Source organism: Bos indicus, chromosome 13 (genome assembly GCF_029378745.1).
Source record: "Bos indicus isolate NIAB-ARS_2022 breed Sahiwal x Tharparkar chromosome 13, NIAB-ARS_B.indTharparkar_mat_pri_1.0, whole genome shotgun sequence".
Classification (NCBI taxonomy): domain Eukaryota; kingdom Metazoa; phylum Chordata; class Mammalia; order Artiodactyla; family Bovidae; genus Bos; species Bos indicus.
This window is the reverse complement of record NC_091772.1, coordinates 50,573,828-50,582,932: the sequence shown is the minus strand read 5'-3', so window position 1 is coordinate 50,582,932 and position 9,105 is coordinate 50,573,828. Positions and strand designations below refer to the sequence as shown.

At 40.0% G+C, this 9,105-nt stretch overlaps 1 pseudogene; it reads left to right on the top strand.

Moving 5' to 3' along the window:
* Positions 1 to 5,661: 5,661 nt before the first annotated feature.
* Positions 5,662 to 6,904, top strand: LOC109567752 (proheparin-binding EGF-like growth factor pseudogene; annotated as a pseudogene).
* The last annotated feature ends 2,201 nt before the right edge of the window (positions 6,905 to 9,105 follow it).

Sequence of the window (9,105 nt, the reverse complement as noted above, 5' to 3'; positions counted from 1 at the left end):
AAATATCATTGGATTATTGCACGCTAATTATTTATTAAGACCATTACATACTTTTTGTTCAAGAGAAGTAAAATACATATGGAAGCAAAAGCAATGTGAAGATGGCAAATATGTCAATGTGCAGAAAGCATCTGCTGCACAACTAAGGCAGACATGGTCTCAATGTCAAAGGCAAGCTTTTAGTTTTAAGAATTAATGAACAGATGAGGGAGGCCATGAAATAATGACAGGAAAAGAAGATGTAGGTTTTTTTTTTGTTGTTAATTATAATAATGCCAGTAGATAAGATGAAAAGTGTATTGAGGTATCAAGGAATCGATCTCCCTCACTTGAAGTGACTTACAGCTAGCTGTTGGATGCAAAAAATAATCTGATTGTAGTATTTTGTGTAAATTAATGCATATATAATACATTACAGGGAAGGGGAAATAAAGACTCATGTCCAAAGCTTTTACATAGTAAAGTGTTTAAACAGTAGAGTGTTTCCAGGAATTTGGATATCCTTGACCTTAGAATTCCCATCATTTGCATGCTGATGTTCTCTCTTCCCCTTACATCTCTAGAATAACATCTATCATTTCTAGAAAGCAAAACTTAGGCAAATAGGGCTCAGAGTAGTATGGGTATTTGAAAGATGATGGTAGTTATGAGAAAAGTCAATTTTTCTATATTTTAAAGCCTTGAGAATGAAATTTAAAACTGAGATGGGTTTCCCTTCCCTCTTGAGGCAAGCATGCTCTGTGCTACAGCTCATTCTCAAAGCAGGGGTGTGATCTTAGTTGATTTTGTTGTCATTCCCAGTCAGGCTTTTCAGTGATACAAATACTAGTCATTTTGCTCATCCACTTATCGTTCTAGCCCTAAATTGGGAGAGTCATTAAATCTTCTGGTCTCAACTTTTGCTCTGTGAGCGCATCCCACAGCCCTGTCCAAAGAACATTCCTTACCTTTGCTTCAACACTTCGTATATTTGATTAAAATAATAAGAGAATCAGAATTTACAGGGAGCTTGTAATGTGCTATGTATTTTGCTAGGGGTTACATCCCTTATTAAAAAATTAGAGAACACAAATAATATAAATATTTTATGTATATAATGTTTATATGTACATATGGAAAAATGTAAACATACATGAAAATATTATCTACATAGCTACACACACAAGAAAAACCCATGTACAAACCTATATGCATGGAAGAGGATCTGGAAAGAAGTACAAAATATGAAGTAATTACCTAAGTTTTGTAAGGGTATAGATAATTTTGCTTGCTTTGTACTTTTCTGCATTTTCAAAACTTCTTAGCTGAGAATGTTTGGAATCAATCATTAAAAAGAACAAAATGAATATGGGGTAAAATATTGTAGATCCCCAAAATGCAGAGCATAAAATTGTAAAACTTATTATATAAGTTACTTTATGCATTTCCTACTGGAGTCATGATATACCCTAATAAGATAGTGAGATAAAGCTGTGTCTTAGAGGCTCTCTTCCTGTGGAATCTCTGTGAATGTCTGACTTACAGAAGAGGCCAGCTTTAATGAGAAACAATTCTGGGGCCTATAGTAGAGTGAACTTGCGGGCAGCTCTCTGTAGCTTTAAAAAGTGTAATTAGAAATGAAATTGAAGCCTTTCGTTGTCCAGGAACTTACAAGGTGAAATGAGTCAGCTGCATTTGTGTAGTCTAGGGCAGAGAAAGAACAATCTATTCAGCAATGAGCAATTTATTCTCTGTAAATTAGAGAATATAAATAATATAAAGTCCATATTAGAGCCACAGTGTTTGTCGGTCACTTATACTTTTTATGTTTGTTTTCTCATATGTAACATGAGCAGGTTGAACTAGTTTTGAGGACTTCTTCAGACCTCAACATCTGGAATTCTGAGTCAACATGAATTTTACCATGAAAAAACTTAGAACATGCACAGGAATAATAGAACTGTTACTGAGTTCAAACTCGTTCTGCTCACTAAATCCAAACTTGTTCTGATCACTGGGAGACAAGTTGTTGGGACAAGAATAATGACTTTATTCAGAAAGCCAGCAGACCAAGAAAATGGCAGATTCATGTCCTAGAAAACTATCTTACCTGAATTAGAATTGGCTTCTTTTGTGTTTAAGGGGGAGGGGGATGTGGTTAGTTGTTGCAGACTTCTTGGTGTCAGAAACTTGCATCTGTCTGCATAGATGAGGTCATGATATTCTTGAAAACCTTTAATTAGATAAATATTATTTTCTATGCTACAAATTTTTATCTCTATCTGAATGGAAGAATGTTATACTTTAAAGGTCAGAACTTTGAAAATAGGCTCTTTTGTGTATTTCAGGCTATAGGCAAAATTCTTTTACAAAAGTACAGAGTCAACATGTCCAGGCAACAGAGCACAAAGGTTAAAGTAAAAGAAACAGATCCAACATGGAATCACGTTTCTTCTTCCCTATTACAAAACTACAGATGAAGGATAAATGGAACTTTCTAAGATCAAGAAAGAAATCAGGAGCAAATAGTCCCAAGAGTAACTTCACTTGTAGTAAGAAAAAAAAAAAAAAACTAAAAAAAAACCTTTCAGCTTTCACTGAAAACCAACCTCAGGGGTTTTTGTTGTGGTTTGCAGTGGGTTTTTTTTTCCTACTGTGTAGTTAAAATCACCTGAAACAGAAGGGCCCAAGTGGCTGTTTTCTGGTCAGCTTGAAGGGACAAGTGGAAATTTTGTTACTGTTGGTCAGCCATTTGCGTTCAACTCTTGGCAACCACGTGGACTAAAGCACACCAGACTTCCCTGTCCTTCACTATCTCCCAGAGTTTGCTCAGACTTACGTTCATTGTGTTGATGAAGCCATCCAAACATCTCATCTTCTGAAGCCCCGTTCTCCCCTGTCCCTTAATCTTTCCCAGCACCAGGGTCTTTTCCAGTGAGTTAGCTCTTTGCATCAGGTGGCCAAAGGACTGGAGGTTCAGCTTCAGCGTCAGTCCTTCCAATGAATATTCAGGTTTGATTTCCTTTAGTATTGACTGATCTCCTTGCTGTCCAAAGGACTCTTAAAAGTCTTCTCAAGCACCACAGTTCAAAATCTTCATTTCTTAGGCATTCAACCTTCTTTATGGTCCAACTCTGACATCCATATACGACTTTGCTATACTGACCTTTGTTGGAAAAGTGATGGCTCTGCTTTTTAATTTACTGACTAGTTTTGTCAGCGTTACTGACAAAGCTATACTGACTAGCTTTCCTTCCAAGGAGCAACTGTCTTTTAATTTCATGGCTGAAGTCACCATCCACAGGGATTTTGGAGCCCAAGAAAATAAAATCTATCACTGTTTCCACTTTTTTCCTCATGTATTTGCCATGAAGTGATGGAACTGGATGCCAGGATCTCCGTTTTTTGAGTGTAGAGCTTTAAGCCAGCTTTTTCATTCTCTTTCACCCAGATCAAGAGATGCTCTAGTTCGTTTTCACTTTCTGTCTTTAGAGTGGTATCATCTGCATATCTGAGGTTGTTGATATTTCTCCCAGAAATCTTGATTTCAGCTTGTGATTCATCCAGCCCAGCATTTGGCATGACGGACTCTGCATATAAATTAAATAAGCAGAGTGATGATATACAGCCTTGATGAATTCCTTTCTCAATTTTGAACCAGTCCATTGTTCTGTATCCAGTTCTGACTATTGCTTTTTGACCTGTATAGAGGTTTCTCAAGAGCAGGTTAGGTAGTCTAGTATTCCCATCTCTTTCAGAATTTTCCACAGATTTTTGTGACCCACACAGTCAAAGACTTTAGCGTAGTCAATGAAACAGAAAAATTTCTGGAATTCCCTTGCTTTCTCTATGATCCAGTGGATGTTGGCAATTTGATCTTTGGTACCTCTGCCTTTTCTATATCCAGATTGAATATCTAGAAGTTCTTGGTTCATGTACTGCTGAAGCCTAGCTTTAAGAATTTTGAGAATTACCTTGCTAGCATGTGAAATGAGCTCATATATACCGTAGTTTGAATCTTCTTTGTCATTACTCTTGTTTGGTTTTGGAATGACCTTGTGGCCACTGTTGAGTTTTCTAAATTTGTTGACATATTGAGTGCAGCACTTTAACAGCATCAGCTTTTAGGATTTTAAACAGCTCAGCTGGAATTTCATCACCATCACTAGCTTTGTTTATAGCAATGCTTCCTAAAGCCCACTTGTCTTCACATTCCATTATGTCTGGTTCTAGGTGAATGATCATACCATCATGCTTATCTGGGTCATTAAGACTTTTTTTGTGTAGTTCTGTGTATTCTTGCCACCTCTTCCATCTTTTTAGTTTCTTTTATGTCTTTGCCATGTCTGTCCTTTATTAATCATCCTTGCATAAAATGTTCCCTCAGTATCACCAATTTTCTTGAAGAGATCGCTAGTCTTTCCCATTCTATCATTTTCCTCTATGTCTTTGCATTGTTCACATAGAAGCCCTTTAAAAAAATCTCTCCTTGCTATTCTGTGGAACTCTGCCTTCAGTTGTGTATATCTTTCCCTTTCTCCTTTGCCTTCTGCTTGTCTTCTTCCCTTAACTGTTTGTGAGGCCTCCTCAAACAACCATTTGCCTTTTTGCATTTATTTTTCTTGGGATGGTTTTGGCCACTGCCTCTTGTAAAATGTTATGAACCTCTGTCCATAGTTCTTCAGGCATTCTGTCTACCAGATCTAATCTCTTGATTCTACTCACTACCCCCACCGTATAATCATAAGGGAATTAATTTAGGTCATACCTGAATGGCCAAGTGGTTTTTCCTACTTTCTCCAATTTAAGCCTGAATCTTGCAACAATGAGCTGATAATCAGAGCCACAGTCAGTTCCAGGTCTTGTTTTTTGCCGACTGTATAGAACTTCTCCATCTTCAGCTGCAAAGAATATAATCAATCTGATTTTGGTATTGACCATCTGGTGATTTCCATGTTTACAGTCATCTGTTTTACTGTTGGAAGTATGTGTTTGCTATGACCAGTGTGTTCTCTTAACTAAACTGTGTTAGTCTTTGCAGTGCTTCATTTGGGAGCTCAAAAACTTTTAGAAGATACAACTTTATAGAGGAAGGAAATCTAGAAAGTAAAGCAGCTAGAGTTGAGAGATCAGTGATTCAAATTTGAAGGCAAATGGAAAGTACTGTGTATGGCTTGGTTTGGGAAAGATAAATGTGCATTCTCTCCCAGAGCTTAAGCCTAACTATAGACTGAGAGTGTTCAACTTTCTACCTTTAGGCCACATGTTTCCTATAAACCTGAGACTCCAACATTCAATTATCCATTTGGCATTTCTACTTGGATGTCTCATAAGCATTTCAAGGTTACTATGGCCTAAACATTGCCCTTAGCTTCCTCCTCTAGCCTGGCTCGCCTCAGTTTTTTTCCATCTTTGTAAATGGTACTACCATTGATTCAGTTACTGAAGCCAGAAAACTGCAAGTCGACTGCAGCTGGCTCTCTTGCTTGAGGCACTAGGGCTCTGGCGGTCGGACTGACGGAGTGAATAGAGAGACGCCCAGCGGCCGCGAGCTCCGCGCAAATCCCAGGCAGACTTGCACCCAGAGGCCGGCAGCCGACCGTGCCCGCCGGGATCTCCAGAGATTCTCCTGCCCGGCTCCCGTGCCAGCGTCCGGTGGCCGCCGTCCTGCAAAGTGATTGCTGCCTCGCCTCCTCCGCCGAGTCCGGGACCATGAAGCTGCTGCCGTCGGTGGTGCTGAAGCTCTTTCTTGCTGCAGTGCTTTCGGCGTTGGTGACTGGCGAGAGCCTGGAGCGGCTTTGGAGAGTCCTGGCTGCTGGAGCCAGCAATCTGGACTCCCCTACTCAATCTACGGACCAGCTGCTGCCCGTGGGAGGTGACCAAGGCTGGGAAGTCCTGGACTTGGAAGAGGCAAACCTGGACCTTTTCAGAGCTGCTTTCTCCTCCAAGCCACAAGCTCTGGCCACACCCAGCAAGGAGGAGGGAAGAAGAGAAACCCATGTCTTCGGAGATACAAGGACTTCTGCATCCACGGAGAATGCAAATACGTGAAGGAGCTCCGGGTTCCAACCTGCATCTGCTACCCAGGTTATTATGGAGAGAGGTGCCATGGGCTGAGCCTCCCAGTGAAAAATCGCTTATATACATATGTGCGATCACACAACCATCCTGGTTGTGGTGGCTGTGGTGCTGTCATCCGTCTGTCTGCTGGTCATCATGGGGCTTCTCATGTTTTGGTACCACAGGAGAGGAGGTTATTACGTGGAAAATGAAGAGAAAGTGAAGTTGGGTGTGACTACGTCCCACTGAGAGGAACCTGTGCTCAAGGAATCAACTGGGGACTGCTACCTCTGAGAAGATACAAGTTGATCACAGATTCTCCAGAGGGGAAGGACTTCACAACTAGCCATGAAGATTCCTTCATCCCCAGTTGCCATCTGGATTGGGCCTCCCATAATTGCTTTGCCAAAATACCAGAGCTTTCAAGTGCCAAACAGAATATGTCCAGTGGGATCTGGGTCAGAACAAAGCAAAAGTGAGGGACCTTCGTGTCCTGATTCTCCTGCACCAAGCCCTACTTACCCCCATACGTTTGCTTGAACACTTCTCTTCTGGATTAAAAATGCCAGTTAAATTCCATATGCTCCAGGATCTTTGACTGAAAAAAAAAAAAAAAAAACAGAAGGAGAGGAAGAAAGAAAGATTTGGGGACTGGAAGAAAGTAACAAAGATCGAGAAGCCATGTACTCAAGTCACCACCAAGGGATCTGCCATGTGGACCCTCCAGCTCTGGATTTGATGGGTTAACTGTGAAATACCATAGACCTGAGAACTCTGAATTTTGGGACTTCTACCCAGATGGAAAAATAACAACTGTTTTTGTTTGTTTGTTTGCAAAATGCCTCTTAAATTATATATTTATTTTATTCTAAAAAAAAAAATCATTAGCAAGTCCTGTCAATTCGCTCTCAAAAATGTACCTCAATTCCATCTATTTTTCTCAATCTTGAGAACTCCTATTCTATCAATATCACCTTCATGTTTTACCCAAACTTCTCAATAGCCTACAGATTGGTTTCATCATTTTTTGGGTGCCCCTATGATTTATTTGCCATCACAGCCAGAAGGATTAAAACAACAACAAAACCAACAACAACTTATGTCAGTTTTCTGCTTATGTTCACTGTTCTTAGGATACAAACTATGCTGTTAGTCATGAATTATATGTGCCTGTATAATCTGGCTCATTCTCCTCCACATCAGCAGCTACTTTTTCACCTTTAAAATATCTAGGTTTAACATCTTTTCAAGTCTCAAAACACAGCCACTTCTTTGCTTTTTCTCTATATGGAATATTTTTTTCCCATCAGATCTCACTATGGTTTGCCTCTATTATCAGTCCTGTGCTTAAATTCCACTTCATCAAAATGTCTTTGTCATGACTACCTTGTGGAAACTCAGACCTTTCTCTCATTCTGTACCATGACACCCTTTGATTTTCCTTGTAGCTTAATGTTAGTCAGTTATTGTCTAGATATTGATTAATTTAACTGTGAATAGCCAGTGTTGTCCACTTGAATCTGAGCTTTCAGAAGATGGCCTTGAGACAGGAGATAAATTGGCCCCAGACTGAGCAGCTGGAGTTCATCCCTTGTGGACAGAGCAAGATAATAAAGGAGGCTAGGTCCTGCCCAGATAAAATATAAAGACCACATGTTTCTCATTCTTTAAGTCAAGTTCCTTGGAGGTCAAAAGGGGAATAATGTTAATCTACCCATAGATCTCTATGCTGGAATCCATCTTGGTTGAGAAATGCACGCACACACATGGGGGGATCCAGAGATACACCAAAAACAGATTCAGAACCAGGCAGTCAAAATGATTGGCCAAAGAAAACCTGAAAGAAAGGCTCCATATAAGTGATTTAAACTGACAAGAGGGCACGACTCTCTGAATCTGCCTATGTGTCCATCCACATGTACTGTACTTTTTTACTTCTAATAAACACTTCACTTGTTTCACTACTTTCCGTTTTTGTGGGAATTCTTTCTGTAAAGCCAAAGGGCCAGGGCCTTGTCATTGACCACTGGTCTAGTAGCTAGGATTCAGTATTCTTACCATTGTGGTCCAAACTCAATCTCTGGCCAGGAACCAAAACCCTGCTTCAAGCTGCTGCAGGCCGAGACCACCCGAGATCAGACTTTAACTTCTTGTGGGATCCACTGCCCCTACACAGGGCTAGCACATAATGGGCATTTGCTATGTCCTTGTTGATGCATAGATTTGCGGGCTTAAGCCTCAGCCAGTGGGAGAAACAAACATATTTTTGACCATATCAAGATAACAGGATGGAGAGTAAAAGCTTCAGGAGTGACGACTTTGAAAATCACTCTCTACTGAATGCATAACCTTTAAAGACTTTGAAGAAAAAAATCTCACTAATCTATTGTCATACCTTTATCTGTATAAGATTCACTTATTGAAATGGGTTCCAGATTAGTAGTGACAGCTATTTTTCTGGCATTTTCCCAGAGGAATTCTTGATTCACATTCTGCTCCTGAAACCTATGGGTAAAATACACACCCTTCTACTAAACCCCTGCATGTATAATAAGGAAAAAGAAATCTGACTCCATATTAGATCTCTTCCTTTTACTTTAAACTTTGTGCTCTGTTGCCTGTGCTTAGTCATTCTGACTCTGCATCTTTTATAAAAGAATGTTGCCTGTAGCCTGAAATATACAGGACAACTTATTCTCAGGGCTCTGACCTTTAAGAGACCATTCATAAAGAGATAAAAAGTTGCAGAACAGAAAATAGCTTTTGTCTTGTTGGAGGTTTATGAGACACATGTGGACATGAGCCGACTTTGTGGACAGTTGCAAGAACAAAGGAATCTGACACCCAAGAAGTTTGCAGCAACAAAGCACTTATGTCCAGTCCCTCTCCTTGCCTTTAAAAGGGCTTTGCTGAAAACCTTTGGGGAGTTAGGAACCTTTAGCCCATGAGCCAGGTATCTCTTTGTATAGCCTTGTAATAAAACTTTCTCTGCTCCAAACTTTGATATTTTGGTTTGTTTGACCTTACTGTGCATTGGACACAAGAACTTATGTTCAGTAATACAGG